This window comes from Rutidosis leptorrhynchoides, chromosome 6, assembly GCF_046630445.1.
Source record: "Rutidosis leptorrhynchoides isolate AG116_Rl617_1_P2 chromosome 6, CSIRO_AGI_Rlap_v1, whole genome shotgun sequence".
Lineage (NCBI taxonomy): Eukaryota > Viridiplantae > Streptophyta > Magnoliopsida > Asterales > Asteraceae > Rutidosis > Rutidosis leptorrhynchoides.
The window spans coordinates 21,873,729-21,895,973 of NC_092338.1; the positions used below are offsets into that span (position 1 = coordinate 21,873,729).

The 22,245-nt window shown below is 33.3% G+C and overlaps 2 long non-coding RNA genes across 2 annotated transcripts; both read right to left on the reverse strand.

The window, feature by feature from the left end:
* Positions 1 to 1,339: 1,339 nt before the first annotated feature.
* LOC139855536 (uncharacterized) lies at positions 1,340 to 3,380 on the reverse strand. Its single transcript, XR_011761480.1, has 3 exons — positions 2,575 to 3,380; positions 1,905 to 1,962; positions 1,340 to 1,448 (listed from the first exon to the last, which is right to left on the reverse strand). It is a non-coding gene; the product is annotated as an uncharacterized lncRNA (long non-coding RNA).
* A 1,687-nt stretch (positions 3,381 to 5,067) lies between these two features.
* On the reverse strand, positions 5,068 to 6,699 carry LOC139855535 (uncharacterized). The gene is made up of 3 exons (XR_011761479.1): positions 6,301 to 6,699; positions 5,833 to 5,908; positions 5,068 to 5,618 (listed from the first exon to the last, which is right to left on the reverse strand). It is a non-coding gene; the product is annotated as an uncharacterized lncRNA (long non-coding RNA).
* Between the last annotated feature and the right edge of the window lie 15,546 nt (positions 6,700 to 22,245).

Consider the following 22,245-nt stretch of genomic DNA (forward strand, 5'->3'; position numbering starts at 1 on the left):
TTCAGTTTTTAACACGAACGGTTTAGAGTTTAGGGTTTAGGGTTTGATGTTTTGGGTTTATAGAATAAACCCTAAACCCTAAACCCTAAACTCTAAATCGGGCTAAATTTTACTTCCCAAAACATGAAGGAAAAAAAACGTTCATATTCTTCACGAACAATATTATCTTGAATGTTATTTTCGTCGATCGTTTTCCCGCCTAAATAATAACATTCATCACGAAGTGTCTCTTCTAAATGTTCATATTTTCGTGTGATCTTGATGCCGGAAAAAAAAATTCAAAAAAACGGAAAAAAAAATTTGCTTCCCCCCGCTTTCCCCCGATTGGTTACTTCCCCATTGATCCTGCCCCTATATATATATATATATATATATATATATATATATATATATATATATATATATATATATATATATATTGTAGAGGGATCAAATGAGAACCATTTTTAGAATGAGAACTCTGAGAACTACAGTAGTCGAGCAAAAATTTGAACATGGCCGAACAAAAATTGTTCTGGTCGAGCAATTTTTATTTTTTGTCTTTTAGATGCATTGTTTACTTGGTTCTACATTTTTATGTAGAACATGATGTAGAACAGCATGTAGAACATGCTTTTCTACACTTGTTCTACATCAATTTTCATCAAATTAAGTTAGGGTTTAGATTTAGGGTTTTAGGATTTAGGGTTTAGAGTGAGTTTTTTATACGAACGGTTTAGAGTTTAGGGTTTAGGGTTGAGGGTTTACGGAGTAAACCCGAAAACCCTAATCCCTAAACTCTAAATCGGGCTAAACAAAAAAAAAAAAAAAGAAAAAAAAAAAAAAAACTGAACAGAAGTAATTCGAACAAAAAATGAGTAATTCGAACCAATTTTAGTTCTACAATTTTGTAGAACCGAACCAAAATTTTGTAGAACCGAAAAAAATTCTGGCGGCCGAACAAAAATGCCCCAATTCGAACTAATTTTCGTTCTACAATTTTGTAGAACCGAACCAAATTTTGTAGAACCAAACAAAATTGTAGAACATGTGATTTTCATGCAACTAATCTTTTTGTTCGACTAACCACAAAATTGTTCGGCCGTGTCATTTTTTTGTTCGAATTTGAGTTCTCAGGTTCTCACTCTTAATGAGTTCTTAGTGGATCCCTTCCTTATATATATATATATATATATATATATATATATATATATATATATATATATATATATGAACATTGTGTTGTAGGTCATGTAGTAGTGGTCTGCCTCTCTTAGCGAGATATCGGGAGTTCGACTTCCGTGGGGTGCAGCATTGCACACAATGTTGTCCCTTTACCCTTGAATTTCAACTAAAGGTGCCTTTCGCACATCGCGTTGTTGGGGCAGTCAGGGTGGGGATTTTATCGCTCATGTCCTCGGTTTGGATCGGGTTTCCTCATGGACAGCAGTTGAGGATGGGTTATGCAACTGCAGGGAGATGAACGCATGAGTAGTTAAGTACTCCTGAATGATCTCGTAATACTGTTCAAAAAATTATATATACATGTGTGTGTAAATATAAATTGAACCTCACAAGTCACAAGCATATATTACCCATGGAACGACAATTATGTCGTCCATTGTTACTTTATTTATTAATAACTAGTTTGTGGTGCCCCGCTTCGTTGGGGCTTCGGTAAGGCTGTTTTGGAAATCCCTCTTTAAATACATAGATCATATGTTATGTTTATACAAAAAGCATGGTAGGAGTCACATTGTAAAGGATAGTATCAATCAAAATTATATGGGTAGGCCCGTTTTGGAAAAAGAAACTTAATAATCCATGATTATCTCCAACCGCCCCGGGGGCCACAATATGACAAATGTATGCTTTTGACCGAACAGTAGATCCACTGGTATGCTTGAGTTATCCTTGGCCTATACCTGTGTTCTGGCTCCTTAATCTCAACCACCACTGATGCTCCAAGCAACATCTAACCACCTGCATCGATTCAAGTCAATGACTAGCACTAATTAAAACTTGTGTTCATCTAAGTTGAAGGTGGGTTTGAAAGGTTATATGGAGGACTGGCCATTGATCAAGTGTTAATATTTATCGTTATAGGTGTCAATTTTGACCCATTTATGATTGAGTTAACTGATTCTAGTACAAAATAAAAAACGTTCTTAAAATTTTTAAGACCATGAAATGTTTAAGCTGTAAAATAATAGTTGAAACAGTTTGAATGGGTCAAAATTTTCCCAAATTGCTTCGAAAATGCATAATTTTTTAGAGCTTGCCAACCGCGCTTCGCGGCGGATATTTGTAGACGTTTGGGTGAGAAGCGAACATGTCGAAATCTACTATTACCCATTTTGACACCAATAAAAGAGGTCCTAATGAATAAATTTGCTTTCCACTCTATAACATCCAAGCAACTATCATTTCCATATATGCTTGACGATAATTTGAAATGATAACTACAAACTGCACGCCTTGTCGAAATTGACAATTACCGAATTTGAAACCACGTTGCATATATATATATATATATATATATATATATATAATGCATATGAACATAAACAACCTCTTGTAAACAATCAACAGTACCTTCATCCCTTCCTTCCAAAATCATATATGCCCCATAAGTGCTTGGCTTAAAGTTGGTGCAGCTTCCCTTCCATTACACAAAATGGCGTCTTTGTCAGAAGCCGTGAATTAAAAAAGAGATTACTGATTATGTCGGGAGAAAAGACACTGGAGTTCTGAGATGACTAATGCGTTATGTTTTAAAAAAAGCTTCTAATACGTATATTGTTGAACAATCCAAGGTAAACATACCTGAAACCAAGTATAATAATATAACCGAGATTGTTTCATCTGATATTCTAATTGACCCATTCCAAATCAAACATAACCAAAATCAACTCATTCATATATAAACTGATTATAATTGCTAAAATCACCAAATTTGAAGTTCACTTGGTTGTCTAGGAAAGTAGAAGTCACCTGGAAAAAAACGACTCAAATAAACTATTGTAAACCTGTTTTTCTCATCACAACAAACAAACGACAGATGCCCATGATAAAACACAGGAAATAACTTTAAGATAACAAATATGAACAAAAAAGAAGTTTCAAAACAATTTGTAACAGGTACCTTTCTTTGGCAAAATCAAAATCACGATGATAGATAGGTACAACGTGTTTATTGATAAGAGCATCATGAGTCTTTTGCCTTTTATTTATCTGATTGTCCATGTAAACAAATATTCAATAACGTAAAATAATGTAAAGGAGATTATATTGACAAAAAAAAAGTTGGATTACAATAACATGTTGTGTTTACTCTACCACATTATTTCAGTTACATTTTTTTTAACTAATATGCTCGTTGAACATATAGGCAGACTGAATCAGATTAATATCAATCATACTATTTTATTCTGCATTTAATTCAAAGTAAGTAGTACTATAGTTTGCATACTTCCATTTTTGAACATATAGTTTGCATACTTCCATTTTTGAACAACTAAATGGATTGTAAAATTTTATGTTGTCATTGTAAAATGTTGAATTCTTTTTCCTACTAATAATCATATAGCCCCTGACCCATTTCGGCTGACGTATTTGATAGGGTAATTTAGGCTGACCCATTTGAGATGTTACCGGACTATTCCATCTTGCCACGTTTAAAATTAAAGAAGAAAACGAAACTACAATCAACACAACTTCCACGTCCAACACTTACCTTCATATGCAAATCTTGAGGTGATTTTTGCCTGATGTACAGAATTTTCATACGTTTACTCTCATAATCATATTGATCCAACGATTATTGCCTTCTCAATCCTATAGTTTTTGTAGTTATGACAACATGCGCCATATATATAATACACTTGTTAATCCTGAATAAGAACAAAAGACGACTACACAGTTCTTAATAAAGTGGCTTGGGAAATGGAACCCAAACCCTGAAACCCGTGAGTTAATTAATATTACAAATATGATTTTGGAGATGGTTTTGGTGTTTTTGACTGATGGGTCATTTTAAATGTCAATAAAGTCTCGAGCTACCTGTTAATCGGGCTAATTCATCACCATAAATTTTTGTAGGCGGAAAAGGTGTTGGATACTACTACTCATCATGATCTGCTTGAAATTTTGAGAAAGTGAAGAAAATGCTTAAGGTATGGTACGGGAAGTTGAAATTAACACATGAATTTCTAAAACAATTATTTCCAGAGTAACTGGAATAACCTTTATTGTTGTGTGAATGATCTAGGAACATGAATAGACGCTGATTGATGTCATTGCGAAGCTTGCTGATGTGCCTAATGGTGACAGTGGTAATAATCATGTTTACATGAGTGCGTGTTATCTTTTGTTATTTGTGCAGATATTTCACTACTCTCTGTTCAATCTGGCTATATATAACTTGGCACATAAGAACATAAGAAAATAATCTGCAAATGATTAGATTGCACACTCGTTTGGATCTGTTTAGCCGGGTTACATAATCTGCGTGTAGTTCAGTTCTAGATATGGGTATTGAGTGTGTGATATGATATTCAGATATATATAGTGACATAGATTAGATATAATCTGCAAATGATTAGATATACAGTAGTTCTCAATACATCCCATTTCGACCTGTAGACGTTTCTTCTAACTTAAAAGAATATCAAGAAATTAGAATCTTAGTTTTAGTATGGGATTATGTTTGTTAAGACTATTTTTATATAGACGGTACTATAGAATAGAATGCACATAGAAAAATTCAAACCTATGGTCGTGTAGCTCACCATGGTTTCAACTTTCAAGCTAGGTTCATGTGCCTACAGTTAGAAAATGCAGGCTATAATAATATTATCCCTTGCCATTTGAGCATTTGAGAATATTTTGCTACCATTTAGGCCTTTTTCTTCTTCATATTACTATGCAACAACAATCAACTATCAAATGACTAAACTGTTGCTACCTAGGATATTCAGTTCTATAGCAGTTCCAACAAAAGGCTATTTAAGAAATATTTAAAGTTACACATATACTCCTTGATTCTTAGTTAAATGTATTGACCTTTTGAGATACATTTGTTGCTGTTTACGTTATTATTGTTTAGAGCATAGCACAGTTGACTGAAACATACACGACAGATTATCTAAGAACATCATTTAACAAAAAGAACATCAATTAACAAAAAAGAAAACAGAGTAAACTAAAGAATTATCAACCTAAATACTGTTTACCTCTACCAATATACTCCGTACAAAATACCCCATCCGGAAACCTTATCACCAACACCACCTCTTCCAACAGATTCTCCTTTATCACTTACAAACACACCTGTACACCAACACCATCTTCGATTATTATCCGATCATCTACTTAGTTTACACTAAGTTCAAAACCTACCCAAATTTAAATCCATGATCACTTATCCTCCATGGAAGCTTCTACAATCAGCTACACCTTTATACTTTAAATCAGATATTGTTTCGATTTCAATCAGCGTACGGCCCGAGTTCCTGGCGACTGCCTCAGCGATTTGTACTTCTTACTAGATGAAATATATACATTCCTCTACTATGATCGACATAAATCGTCATCTCCTCCTTTGGTGGCGGCGATGATCAACGATTCACCGATTTTCCCTTAAATAAGGTGACTTACGTTTATAATTCTTTGGTTTACTCTGTTATCCTTATGTTAAATGACGTACTTAGGTCGACTTTTAAAAAAAGGTAATAAATTAGGCTTTATTGTTTTCCATCTTTTTTCTCTAATTTGTGTAAGTAATTTTTTTTTTTTGTACGAATCTAACAAAACTAAGAATGAAATGGAACAGAGGAAACTAACAAAGCTTACCTCTAATGTACATTAGGCTCATCATTTTCATTTTCACTATCTTTCGATCCATCAAATTTCTCACAATCATTAAACCCTGCACATAGAAGACTCTGAATTCTGGCTCAAATAATTCATATTTAATGTTTAACAAAATCTATATTATTTACTCCAGGCTATATGTGAGATTTTAAACATCACAAACCAACACTGATTGCAAAAATTGTAATCTTTTGAAACATAATAACAAACGTTTACTTTTATACCCGTGTTTAGCTTATAACGTTTACATCACAAATTATTAACACTAAACAACTAAAAAGGAATCAATAAAATTTGTGACTTTGAATACAAAGAATAATTTAATTCCTACTTTAATTTTTCTAACAGCAAAAACCTGGCAATAATATGTCCTAGGTTCTGAAATCAAAACCTAGAGCCAATAAAACAACAAATCCATAAATGTAAAGGAATGGAAAACTTGCTTACCTAATCAATTTTAGAAACGGAAAAAGAGTGAAAGACGGTCAAGTGTGCCAGTGCTAGAAGCAGCGACGGTGGTTCAGAAGAATACGGTAGCGGCGGCAGTCGTGGTGGTCGGAGCAGCGACAACGATGGTGATGGTAGCTACGGTGGATGCGCTATCAATTTCAAATTTATTGTGGGAATCCGCCATTTTTGTTGGAGATGGAGGTGCTGATTTGGGGGTTTAGGGTTTACAAAGTTTGTCTGAATAGAGAGATAGGGTTAGAAGCAAGCCAAGAACTCATTGAATTTGTTGATGAAGATGATGATCCCCTATGATGATGATGACGAATCTGGGTCAAGATAGTGTACAGAGATGCCTAAGGTGAGTTCCGATGAGGAAGATGATGATGGCAGATGTTGTTGATCATAGAAGGTTTTTGAGTGCACTGAAGATATGGAGAGAATAAGACGACATTAATGAAAAAGGATCTGGTACAATCTTCTGGAGAAGGCGGTGGGAGTGTTAAAAGACAAAATTACCCCTCAGGCGTTACTATTACGCTGTATGTTTACTGTTATGCTGTTGCTTTTGTAGGCAATAGGAGTGGAATTTTTTTACGTGAATTAGTATTAGTATTAGTATGTTTTATAATAATAAAATCTCATATGTACTCAAGACATTAGATTAAACTAGTAATTAGGTGATTGAGCTAAGGCTCAGTTTTATGGAGCTACTGCTGCCAACCTTTTTGGACCAATGGCATTTTTTTTGAAAGGCAACAAAACTATTATATAGATATATAGAATCGATACACCTAGCAAGAAGCTACAAAAATAACGCGACCACGAAAAACACAACCTACAAAACAGACACGACACAACCCAATATCACGAATTATAAAATGACGCTACAATTTAAAGAACGACACACGAGCCCCGAAACACGAAAGAGACACGAAAAAATACAAATACTCCCGAACATGCACCAAGACCCAAACACAAACTTCTACGAGTTTGAGTCTGAATCCGAATCTGAAGATGAATATTCATCATCAGTTTCATCCTCGATCTCCTCCAATTGCTTCATTAGATCAACGAGATAAGCCTGTTCATACCATCTTTGTTCATCCCGATAGATTTTTTTTTTTACCTGGGTATCCAAACGGTCAACTTGACTAATCCCAGGGCGACTACTCGCTACGCGAGCAGCCCGGAGTCATTGCAGGCGAACCTCCGTGGCCATGAGTGGATAACTGTGGGTGCCTGGAATTGAACCCATGACCTCCACTATGGAAGGCCAGGGTCATAACCATTCAACCACCACACTCATGGTTTAAATGCGTTTTAAATGCGTTCTCTCTAAGATGTAATTAGTAAAATGATGTTTTATTAAGGAAAAAATTACGCCGGTGGTACCTGTGGTTTGTTAACTTTTGCATCAAAACACCTAAAGTATTTTTCTTGCGCCAATGGTACCTGTGGTTTCAATCTGTTTCTTGCTTAGTATGCCTCTTAACAGACGTTTACAAACCTCACGGCAGCCCTCACATGTGCCACACATGTGAGGGTATTTTCGTCCTTCAGTCAATTAATAATTAATATTAATATTATATATTATATATTATATTATATACTTATTAAAAGTGCACGCTTAATTTCTGGCTTTCTTATCTGGCGTGTTCAAAAAAACCGACGTATGGTTTTCTTCTTCACACAATAACAAACCCTAAAGAATCCTAGAGCTATTTTGCACAATGGAAACAACATTATACAAGATGAGAAACGAATTAAACGCCTTTGATGTCAACTTGATTTATGGTACGATTCCATTGAAATCTACTGCTACTGTTAATTCGTTTTTTATGAAATTGTACTGTTACATCGATTTTTTTTTCAGAATTTTTGGTTTATACTTTCCAATGCTTTTGCTACTGTATCATTGATGTATTATGTTATCAAATATTTTTCAGAATTGTACTGCTACTGTTACATCAAGAGTGGTAATGTTGGTGAAAGCAGTGGAGCAAAAAGAAAGAAGAAGCAAAGTAGTGGCATTTAGAAGACAAAGTTTCATGTTGGTGCAAGCATCATAAGTCAAAGTTATCTCTTTATTTTTATTTTACTTTTTATGATGTAATGTATGCACTTATGCTTTTGAACCTTGATGTATTCCTTGAATGTTTTTGATTTTATGATTCTGATGCAAGTACTTATGGTTTTGAACCTTTATGTTATTGAATGATTTTGATTGTTATGATTTGGGTCAAATGTTATTGACTGATATGTAATGTCTTAACTGATTTGGGTCATCTTTACCACCCATTTTACTCATTAGGTTAAAAATGTTTAAGAAAAAAGGAACAAAAAAAATAAAATAAAAAATTAATTTTTTTTTTGACTGATTTGGGTCATGTTTACCACCCATTTTAGTCATTAGGTTAAAAAAGTTTAAGAAAAACAGAACAAAAAAAATTAATTTTTTTTTGACTGATTTGAGTCATGTTTACCACCCATTTTAGTCATTAGGTAAAAAAAAGTTTAAAAAAGAGGAACAGAAAAAAAATTGACTTATTTGGGTCATGTTTACCACCCAGAAAGATGTTGACTGATTTGGGTCATGTTTACCACCCATATATCTTTGACTGATTTGGGTCATGTTTACCACCCATGTGTTGTCATTAGTATGCGAAAACTTATGACCAACCTGTTGACATCAAGCTTTTGACTCAAACACTTATGCACTTATGATCATGGTTTCGACAATTTTAGTATGCACAATAGAGACTGTTGACACAATTTAGTATGCTTATTAGGGCCTGTTGACATACATGACATTTTTAAAAATGACCAAATGCATATACAGTGCCTGTTGACACAATATAGTATGCTTAATATGACCATGTTTATTTTGCTTAATATGACCATGTTTAGACTAATGCACTTATGCACTTATGCCTGTCGACAGTTTTTTTTTTTTTTTTTTTTCAAACTGTGAGATATATTAATTTTCATCACAAACATTACAATAATATGGCAGTGCATACACTAACCATAAAACTCCAAATACAAATGATCCAAACTAACAAACGAATTCCATCACACTACTTATACAATCTGCAAACTATTTCCCATCAATTTCAAATTACACAGGATTACAATACTATGGCAGTGCATCACACTACTTATGCCCGTCGACAGTTCTAGTATGAATTGCATATACAGGGTACCTTAATCACAGTATCCTAAATGCATATACACTTTACCTTATGCATTTATGCTTTTGACCAAATGCATATACACTTTACTAAATGCATATACACTTTAGCTTAATCACAGTACCTTATACAATCACATTTTAATATATATACAAATCTGAACAATGTACAAAGAATAAAGAACAAGAAATTTGAAGTGAAAGACAATTTATTATAACCACTTTTCAATTACATTACATAAGAAATACATGATCAAAGCGGTGGGCATTAAGAACAATTTCAATAAGCTATCTACCCAACTAAGAAAACATTCATAACATAGACAACCAACATGATAAACAAAAGCATCTTCATCATCAAATCTCGACGTTTAAGCCTTTTGACCTCTGCTTCAAGCTTGTTCTTGGACTTCAACAAACCTCTAATAACAATAGCTGCTCGTTCGCCCATCGGTGGATCAAACCAAGCAATGAAAGGGCAATTCCACCACTGTGAAAAAAATTCCATTATACCACAGGTACCAATCTTTTCGTTTAGACTAGGGAAGAAAAAAGTTATAATCATACCTTAATAGGGCAACCATAATAGCGTCTTCCAGGATTAAGATCTGACCACTAACATCGAATTACAGCAGCTTTACCACACCTGCAAACAATCATTATGATATTCAATTTGTGAATATGACACGAATTCAGTAAATGGGAACCGATTATGGTTTTTGCAAAATTAGGGTTTATTTGCTTTGGGATTTATAACTCGTTGATTGGGATTATGCCGAGGACTGACGTGCACTTTTAATAGGTATATAATGCTGAAGGACGAAAATACCCTCACATGTGTGGCACATGTGAGGGCTGCCGTGAGGTTTATAAACGTCTGTTAAGAGGCCATACTAAGCAAGAAACAGATTGAAACCACAGGTACCATTGGCGCAACAAAAATACTTTAGGTGTTTTGATGCAAAAGTTAACAAACCACAGGTACCACCGGCGTAATTTTTTCTTTATTAAGGGACGGATTTTCCTATTCTTCTTTCTAAAACGGGACACCAAGCTAAAAATCAATTCATGTCGATTAATTTCTTAGAATTACTCCCATTTGGATTAACATCACAAAACCCATGTTTCAAATTTTGCCTAAAAGGATTGGCATTAAACGACACTTTAGAAAGCAAAACCCCAAACCCACAATTTACTAATATTTTTAATTTTTAATAAACATAATTGTTTTTGGCAAGTAAAAGTTGGTGGATTTTGGTTTGCTAAAGGTAATCCATCCGACACTGATTGGGTGGAAAAATATGATTGACCAAGTGAATGAAATATAGTAGTATATAAACAGTTGTTGTTATAATTGATTATTAGTTTTAATTAGTAATTAGTAATTAGTAATTAGTAATTAGTAATATTATATATTACTTTAGTTGTTTTGACAAATGAGAATTATAAATATATATTACTAAAGTAATATATAATATATTACTAATTACTAATTACTAATTACTATTACTAGTTAAAACTAATAATCAATTATAACAACAACTGTTTATATACTATATTTCATTCAGTTGGTCAATCATATTTTTCCACCCAATCAGTGTCGGATGGATTACCTTTAGCAAACCAAAATCCACCATCTTTTACTTGCCAAAAACAATTATGTTTATTAAAAATACTATGGTGGCCATGGGCACATTCATCACCAATATCATAATTAAAAATTTCAAACTTGACTGCTTTAACAAGATTGCCGTTCGGATCCATCCAGTAAAACTTCCCAACAAACTTATTTGTTTCAGGCAAATTCATGCGAAAACTCCAATGAAATTCGTCGTTTACAGTCATCGTATGGTTTCCGTAATCATCCAGAGACGAGTAAGGATGAAAAATGAGATTCCAAATAGTCTTGTCAACGACATGAATTGTAAATTTATCAAAAGAATTGATTTCATCTTGATTTGAAGATGTTACAGAATAACCATAATATAAAATCAGCATGAAAAACAGTTGAAACTGCATCGTACGATCCATGCTACTGTATTATATATCCCTTTAGTTTTGAGTCTAAGAATTTGTTTAGTCCTTTATATAGATAAAAAAACAAGTATTCGTAGTTATTGTAGGTTGACTATTTAATATTCTTGAAACTAGCAAAAATTATATGTTTTAATCTTTATATTATAAATTGTTACATAGTTTATAATAAATATCCTAAAAAGTCCATCATACGTAATAAATAAATAACAACAATTTTAATTTTAGTATAGTAGGCTTTACATCAACGTTCCGTTTAACATTTAGTTATAGCTCAACTTTTAGTGGTCTGCCTCTCTTAGCGAGAGGTCAGGAGTTCGACTTCGCTGGGCTGCAACATTTCACTCAATTTTATCTCTTGACCTGAAGTATCCACCCAGGTCGCCTTTCGCTTCGTGCGGGGCAGCGGGGAGGGGGGTTTTACCGACCATGCCCTCGGATTGGTCTGAGTTTCTTCCAGGGCAGTAGTTGGGGGCGGGCAATGCAACTACGTGAGATGAACGCGTGACTGGTTATGTCCCTCTGGGTGATCCCAAAATGATGTCAAAAAAAAAAAAAACATCAACGTTCCGTTTTAATATTAATATGTCATGTTTAAAGTCCATCGTAATTAATAAAAACAATTTTAAAACAACCTCTTACTTTTCTCTCCCCTCTTTCTAAAAAAAACCGATCTCCTTGCACTGCCGTTTATAGCACCGACGGTAATGGCCTCCGGCATCTCGCCGGAGGTCAGGCGTTGATTTCCGGTCCTTTTAAGTGCTTTTCTCTTCTCTTCTCCACAGATCTAAGCTTTTTGTCCAAACTTTCGGTGGTGGGTTTTATCTCGTTCTGTCCTCCGTTCATCTCCGGTGAGTCTTGACGGGATTCTTCTCGCCGGTGGTGTCTTTGGTGTTTCGTGGTGGGTTACCGCTGGTTGTTTTCTTGATTTTGTCCGCGCACTTTCGCCGGCGGGTTCTCCTCCGGTAAGCCTTCTTCTCCTTCACAGGACGTTGTACGGTTTGTGGTTGTTGAGGTTAGCTTTTCGGTTTGGTTTTCTTGTTTCTCGAATTCTGTGCTTGGCCGGTGTAGATTAGATCCTGTTTTGTGACATGCGTCTTTGCCGGATATGTTGCCGGATCTTCTGTTTCTTTTTTGTTTCTTTATTTTTTTACAAAAGGCTATTTTGCTTCACCCTCTTCTCACCTCCTTGGGTTTGCTTCGGTGGATGTATTCGCTGGAATTCGGCATCCTAGCCGGTTGTGTTGACTGTGGACTGGTTGGCTTCTTTTTGGGCCGATTTGGTTTGCAGGCTTAGGCTCGAGGCTGGTGGGCCAGGCATGGTTGGTTTAGGCCTGGGGCTGACTTGGGTTTATATTCGGCTGGTAGGTTGGGTTTCGTGGGGGGTTTGTTCGCTGTTGTGCGCTTTAGGTTCGTTTTATCCCTTGGTGGTCTCGTTGGATCTTATCCGCGCGTTCCATCGTCTTGTCGCTGGGTTCGGTTCGGAACGTTCCGGTGTTGTTGCCGCCTTAGTAACTTTAGGGTTGTTAAGCGCCAAAAGATTGGTCTCCCGGAGTAGTATTCTCGGTTGGTACCCGATCATCCGTATGGTGGGGTTTTGACAGGTTAGGGTTTCTGAGCTGATTGCTGTTTTGGTTTGCTTGGATGTGCTGGTCAACGAGGTTATGATTTGGGTTACTGGTTGATGCGGTCTCGAGATGGGTGGTTTTGGGTTGCCCGTCGGGCGATTTGGATTCAGTGTTATTCGATGAGTGTTGATGCAGTTTGGTGGGTGGACTCGTGGATTGTTGTTCGCTGTTGCTGACTTCGGTTCAGGTGAGGATTTTTTTCAAGATTCAGTGGTCTAGGTGGCGGTTACTTCACGGAAATTGCTGATACTAGTTATCGTTATTGGTTGCGTTGAGGTTTAATCCCATGCAATCAGATCTATTTTTATTTATTTAATAATACACTTTTTGCCAAAAAAATAATAAAAGAAAAAAAGTAGGCATTCCGTCTCAACGTTCCGTTTTACAATATTTGAAGTTATAAAAAACTTCAATAATTTTGCTATCAACAATAAAACATCATATCCCTTCAGTAAAATCTATTATAATGTGTTGGGGAAAAAAACTTTTGATTTTGAAACTAAAATATAAATGTAACCACTTCTTATGAATAGAATGTAGTAATAAATATGAATATTAGATTACAATAATGTTCAATTTATATATTTTTTCTTCATCTTAAATTTATTATTCACTAAATAAATATTTATTATTAAAACACATAAATGATTATTACAATGTACCTTTGTGTAAGATAACAAGTATCGCACTGACCTACATGAATCTGGATTGAGTTTCCTAATCCTCAAAAAATTGTTAGACCACTCTTATGGGGCTCGCCGTTAGGGCTTCTTTGGGCCGCCGTTGAGTGACGTCGTTGCTAGCAGCCGCGGTTAGAGACGCCGTTCAGAGACCGCGGTTGAAACTGCCCAACATTGATCGATTGCAAGACGGAGCACAAGCTATTTTGAAATTTAAGAAAAATTAAAAATAAAATAAATAAATATAGTCGTTGATGATCAAACGGTTATATTTATATTTAAAATTTATTTTCCTTTTTATTTAAAAACTTATTATTTCCTATATAATCAAGCTTGGATTTTCAAATGGGTAAAAACTCTTAAGAGCATCAGTTCCAGAGTCTTGAATATGTTGGTGATTTTAGTGTCATCCAACATGCATTTTAGTTAGTTGCGATTTACTTGAATGCAAGAGTTAGCTACTTTTACTTAACAACGGGTTCGAAGAGTATGGAGTACACGCCCGTAAGAATTGGCTCTAACGGACGCGTAATTGCGGGATCAAGGGGGCTGCGCCCCCTTGCGGGGTCCAAGGGCAGCGCCCCGAAGCCTCAATCGAAATTGCACTATTCGTTACTTAGGAAAAGTGCATTCCAATAGTTATACCTTTTCGGTATAACAGATTTTTCCAGCTAAAAATGAAGGGATACACTCTTTCATTTCCTAACTATTTTCTATAACAATTTTATGGACGTTTCACTTGTTCATTCTGCATTCATTCTAACCAACAGAAAACACACAATCTCTCTGATAATTTAATTAGTGATTTCATTGCCAAAACCACTAATTGCGTTCTTGTCTTTTCCCTGTAAAGATTTCGTGAAACCGAGGCAATTGTTGGGTCGATATACTTTATAGAGAAAGTGAACACACGATTCAAGAATCAATCCGGACAGTCAATTCACACCCATTTTCTAAAGCATATGTTCCCTTTCATTATGAAAGTAATATAGGAAAATATTCAAAGTACAAACATGAGATGAATTAAATTAAAAATATTCCTACTATTACAGAAGAAAAATAATGCAAACAGAAAGAGATACCAATATGAAGAACATAACAAAAAGAACAGTAAACAACGATGGCTAAAGCTTGTGTTGAACACAATTCCTTTAAAACAGATTCGAGTCTATTTCACAGGGTACGGCGGCCTAAAGCTGCGTACAGCCGGAGTAAGAAACTTGCCTGAAAATGCAGAGGTTATAGAGAGTGTTTGCTGTGATTTTTGGTGTGTTTCAATAGGTGAGAATGGTCATCTATTTATACACAAAAAGCAATCAACACCATGATTTGCTTATTAAAAATAAGACCCATAAACTTAGAAAAGATTGAGAAAAAATTCTGGAAGCATACCTTCTGGTGGGTCAACTTAACCGACATAAAATGATGGGTTACGGGTCAAAAACAACCTCATGGGTCGGGTACAAAACTGGCCCAAAACAACCCAATTTTCTTCTAAATTTTCAGCATCACCCACCTCACTTTGAAGCACGATATCTCATTCAACACTAGATAACTTTGGACATATAATATATCGTTGCAAAGCCCTTATCAAGAGCTACGTAACCATATAATATATCGCTTATAAATATGTTATATACATATAACTATTTAAGTCCAAAGTTTGTGAAAATTGCACTTAAAACCAAATTTTTCAACAATCCCCCACATGAATCGATATCGATCCATAACACACAAATATACTGCATTCTCAACGGTTGAGTCTTGCATAGGATAGGTAGGTGTTATCCTTTGAACCTTCCCTCATGAAACATACTTAGTCTACTCGCTTGTAGTGACCCGAACTTTTTCATGATTATATATATTAAATAAAAACTATATTTGCATGATTAAATGTTTCCAACATGTTAAGCAATCAAACTTGTTAAGACTTGATTATTTGAAATGAGTTTCATGTAGACAATTGACCACCCGAGTTGACCGGCGATTCACGAACGTTAAAACTTGTAAAAACTATATGATGATATATATATGGATATATATATAGTTAACATGATATTATGATAAGTAAGTATCTCACTAGGTATATTAACAATGAGTTATATACATAAAAAAAATGAGATTACTAAGTTAAGAAACTCGAAACGATATATATAACGATTATCGTTATAACAACGCCTTACTAAATACATATGTATCATATTAAGGTGTTGTTACACTATATTTAACATGATAAAATGATAATTATATATATCATTATGTATGTTAACAATGAACTACATATGTAAAACAAGACTACTAACTTAAGAATTTCGAAACGAGGCATATATATAACGATTATCGTTGTAACGACATTTTAATGTATATATATCATATTAAGATATATTCATACATCATAATATCATGATAATGTAATAAATAACATCTCATTAGATATAATAAACAATGGGTTAACTACATTAAATGAGATCGTTAACTTAAAGGTTTCAAAACAACACTTACATGTAACGACTAAGGATGACTTAACGACTCAGTTAAAATGTATATACATGTAGTATTTTAAGATGTATTCATACACTTTTGAAAGACTTCAAGACACATATCAAAGTACTTCTACTTATCAAAAATGCTTACAATTGCATTCTCATTCATTTTCATCAACAATTCTACTCGTATACACCCGTATTCGTACTCGTACAATACACAGCTTCTAGATGTATTTACTATTGGTATATACACTCCAATTATCAGCTCTTAGCAGCCCTTGTGAGTCACAAGACATGTGGGGACTATCATTTGACAACTAGCATGACTTATGAGCATGAAAACAAAAACTAGTAACCTTATATTGACTAAGCATTAGGCATTTTTTTCAAACAACACACACATCACATTTCTTTGATTTTCTAATCCAAATTCTCTCCACCTTAACTCTCTCTAAGCTTAAGAACGTCTATACTTCAGTAATATTGATCATCTAGGTCAATCTAGCTTCAATTACAATCAAGAAACATCATCATTCAAGAACACATCAAGAACACTTCACAAATACTTTCAAGTTTACTAGCTTACTTCCAATCTTGCAAATCTATTTCAAGTGATAATTCAATCTCAAGAAATCTTTCTTATTTACAGTAAGATATCTTTCTAATTCAAGGTAATACTCATATTCAAACTTTGATTCAATTTCTATAACTATAACAATCTTATTTCGAGTGGAAATCTTACTTGAACTTGTTTTCGTGTCATGATTCTACTTCAAGAACTTTCAAGCCATCCAAGAATCCTTTGAAGCTAGATCAATTTTTGTCACTTACAGTAGGTTTACCTACTAAACTTAAGGTAGTAATGATGTTCATAACATCATTCGATTCATATATATATAACTATCTTATTCGAAGGTTTAAACTTGTAATCACTATAATATAGTTTAGTTAATTCTAAATTTGTTCGTAAACAAAGTTAATCCCTCTAACTTAACTTTTAAAATCAACTAAACACATATTCTATATCTATATGATATGCTAACTTAATGATTTAAAACTTGAAAACACGATGAACACCGTAAAACCGGACATACGCTGTCGTAGTAAAACCGCGGGCTGTTTTGGGTTTGATAATTAAAAAAACTATGATAAACTTTGATTTAAAAGTTGTTCTTCTGGGAAAATGATTTTTCTTATTAACATGAAACTATATCCAAAAATCTTGATTAAACTCAAAGTGGAAGTATGTTTTTCAAAATGGTCATCAAGATGTCCTTATTTCGACTGAAATGACTACCTCTTACAATATTGACTTGTAACCTCTATTTTCGACTATAAACTTATACTTTTTCTATTTATTTTTATAAATTTCAGTTCATTATGAAACCATAGCAACTTGAATCACTCAAAACGGATTTAAAACGAAGAAGTTATGGGTAAAATAAGATTGGATAATTTTGCTTGTTGTAGCTACGTGAAATTTGTAACCAATCTATGCAAACCATAACTTAACTAACTTATATTGTATTATACATGTATTCTAACATATATTATGTAATCTTGGGATACCATAGACACGTATACAATATTTTGACATATCATATCGACCCATCTATATATATTATTTGGGAACAACCATAGACACTCTATATGCAGTAATGCTAGAGTTAGCTATACAGGGTTGAGGTTGATTCTAAAATAATATATATACTTTGAGTTGTGATCTAGCCTGAGACTTGTATACACTGGGTCGTGGATTGATTCGAGATAATATATATATTGATTTATTTCTGTACATCTAACTGTGGACAACTAGTTGTAGATTACTAACGTTGGACTGCTAACTTAACAAACTTAAATCAATAAAACGTGATAAAAAATGTTGTGAATATATTTCGATCTTACTTTGATATATATGTACATAATTGTTATAGGTTCATGAATCGACCCGTGGCCAAGTCTTATTTTCCCGACGATGGAAAAATCTGTGAAAGTGAGTTATAGTCCCATTTTTACTATCTAATATTTTTGGGATGAGAATACATGCAGTTTTGAAAATGATTTATAAAATAGACACAAGTATTGAAACTACATTCTATGTTGAATCGTTATACCGGATATCGTCCTTGTTGAACTTGGTAGCCTAAGAATTAGTGTTTATTATAATTGCCACCAATTGACACGAATACTAAAGATAGATCTATGGGCTTTGACACACCCCAGTCAGAGAATTTGAACTGCTTTAGTACTTCGATATTTATATATAGGGATATTCTAGATGCATTTGTTAATGTCGGTTACCAGGTGTTCAACCATATGAATGATTTTTATGCAGATTGCATGTTATTGAAAGATAAAATCTTGTGGTCTACTATTACAATTTGATATATGTCGTGACCCGTCCTAATCCATAAGAACGAATACAATAACATATGATTACATCGCGAGGTATTTGACCTCTATATGATACATTTTACAAACATTGCATTCGTTTTAAAAGACAAACTTTCATTACATCGAAAGTTGACAGGCATGCATACCATTTCATAATATCCATCTATAAATGATCTAATCTGTCATTTAATTAATCATAATCTTTACTAAACTCAGCGACTTGAATGCAACATCTTTTGAAATATGCCATGAATGACTTCAAGTAATATCTTTAAAATGAGTAAATGCACATCGGAATATTTCTTTAACACCTGAGAATAAACATGCTTTAAAGTGTCAACCAAAAGGTTGGTGAGTTCATTAGTTTATCATAAACGATCATTTTCATCATTTTAATAGACTACAAAATTTTCATTTCCATTTCTCATAAATATACTTCCCATGCATAGAGACAAAAATCATTCATATGGATTGAACACCTGGTAACCGACATTAACAAGATGCATATAAGAATATATCCGGGACATCCATCGGACATGATAAAACAACATCGAAGTACTAAAGCATCCGGTACTTTGGATGAGGTTTGTTAGGCCCAATAGATCTATCTTTAGAATTCGCGTCAATTAATAGATCGGTTTACTAATTCTTAGGCTACCAAGCAAAAGGGACATATTCGACTTCGATCATTCAACCACAGAATTAGTTTCAATTACTTGTGTCTATTTCGTCAAACATTTATAAAAGCGCATGTATTCTCAGTCCCAAAAATATATATTGCAAAAGCATTTAAAAAGGGAGTAATGAAACTCACAATACTGTATTTTGTAGTAAAAATACATATGACGACATTGAACAGTGCAGGGTTGGCCTCGGATTCACGAACCTATATCAATTGTATATCTATTAATACGTATCATCGTAATCAAACAGATTTATATATTATCGTCTTAAATTATATATCTTATATATATTTAATATAGTTAATATTTATATATATATATATATATATACACATATGTTTAATTTTGTATTGAAAATAAATAATTTGTTATATGTAAATATTTATATAAATAATCCTAATATTTATACTTATATGAAATATTACGATAGTTGAAATAAATATACTCTTATATAGAAAATATTTATTTGTTATAATAATTTTGTTAATATGAAATTAATAATGATAATAATAATAAATAAAAAGTTGTAATGTCTTTATAATAATAATAACTACAATTGTAATAATCAAAATAATAACCATAGTAATACTAATAATAATTTTTATGAAGTAAGATTAACAATATTAGTGATAATAATAATGATAATATTAATAAAAAATGTTAATATTGATAATAAGAATGATAATAATATTAAAATATATAAAAGTGTAATAATGATAGTAATAATAACAAAATAAAAAGTTGTACTATTTTTACAGTAAAAAAATACTAATTTTGATAATAATTCTTACTACTAAAATACTTAATATTAATACTTGATAATAATAATACTTATGTTAATAATAGTAGTAATAATAATAATAGTAGTAATAATTATATCTATTTTTATACTTATCCTTATAAGTTATAAACTTTGTAAGAGTAGCTACAATCTTTCATTATTTTTATTTTATATATCTTAGTTTACATTATTTTTGTAATCTAATCATTTTATTACAATCTAGATTAATACTTTCAATTTCTAAGATCAACTAACTTAATTAATAATAATAATAATAATAATAATAATAATAATAATAATAATAATAATAATAATAATAATAATAATAATAATAATAATAATAATAATAATAATAATAATAATAATAATAAATAAGTAATACTACCTTAAGAGTATAATCCTAAAAAAAAAAAAAGCCCTGCCAAGGCTTGAACTTGCGACATCCCGCTCACCAAGACAACATCCTAATCTTCCATCTGACTTTGTTTTTCTGTTTTATCTCAGATCCTAAATCTATTTAACCATTATTTTCCTGTTTCCATTTTCTACTTCAATTAAAACTGGATCGACCAAAGTAGTGATCAACATAACTTCACTACCATAACTATTTCATAATCATCATCAAACGCGTTTTCAAATCATCATCACCATATCAATCATCAACATTTTCATCAGCCATTATCATCATAATTTATCATTATCAACTCATAATATTATCACCTCCTAATTCATATTCATCATCATCATTGCTAATATCTATATCAACTATGTCATTATACGATTATTATCATCGTACATCATTATCCTTAATCATTTATTATCATTTAGTTACTATCATCGTCATATCCTAACAACATCATCGCCATACTTTCATTATCGACACCATCCTAGCAACCTCAACGAGTTCTAGGCTCAACAAAATAGGAACACAGTCCCAAAGATACGGCCCATTAATAGTCTAACCCAAAACAGTTTAAAAGGTCCAAGAAAGAAATCTGTTTAACAAAAGAAAAGGAGCCCAATCTATCACATAGCATAAACTAAATCGTTTAACAGATAAGTTTAATAGGAAAAGAAAATCAATGGTGGGGTTAAGGGTTTGGTATATGTCGGCCACAAGGAAGAAAAAGAAAAGGAAACGTGTAAAGAAATTTTGAAAAGCTAAAATCAATTGTAGCAGGTTCAATTCATGGTGGTCTGTTTGGTTGGCGAATACCCTACAGTAAAACAGTTGTATCAGCAGGAGATTACAGTGAAGTTTTGGTGTGTTTTACGACTAAAACAACAGACTCATAATGATTGTTGTATAGGGTTGTAGTGGTGATTGTTGATGGTGACTTGTTGATCACATAAAGGGTTCGAACAGGAAGGTTACAGGGAAACAGAAAAATGGAGCATGGTTAGCAGGTGGCAGTTTTTCCGGTTCACTCAAATAGAAATAGAAACATAGTAATGGCAGCTAACCATTTGATGGTCTTCATGGATTTCGTGGCTGTGATGGTTAGTTTGAACGATTGTAATTAAATAGGAAACAACAAGTTGTTGGGTGGATTTATGATGGTGATGATCGATGTTTGATGAAGTGGTGGTTTGGTTTGTGGCATTGAGCTGAAACGAAAAGTAGTGGCAACAATCATGGTTCATAAAGGCCTTGATGATGGTTATTCAATGATCCAAAAGCAAGAAAGGAATTTGTGAGCTTACCATATTATCGAGTAGATCAAATCTAGAAAGCATGGGTTCTTCAACTGTTGTTACCACCGTTATTGATTTATTGGACTAAAAGGTTTTCGAATGGAACAAAGGTAGGAACAAAAGGTAGCGAGTAGTAGAATAAGGGTATCGTCATCCTCAAAAAGTACTATTCATCTTCTTCTTAAATGGGTTTCGTGATGATGGGCTGTAATTCAGAAAGCAAACAAGTAAAGTGGAGTGGAGATCGAATAGAAATAGTAGTAGCAGCATAGGAAGCCACAACAATCGATGGTGGTGTGGTTTGTACATGGTGTTCTTGGGTTGTTGATTGAAGAGACAGAACAAATTAGATTGTGGTGATGTTCGATGAT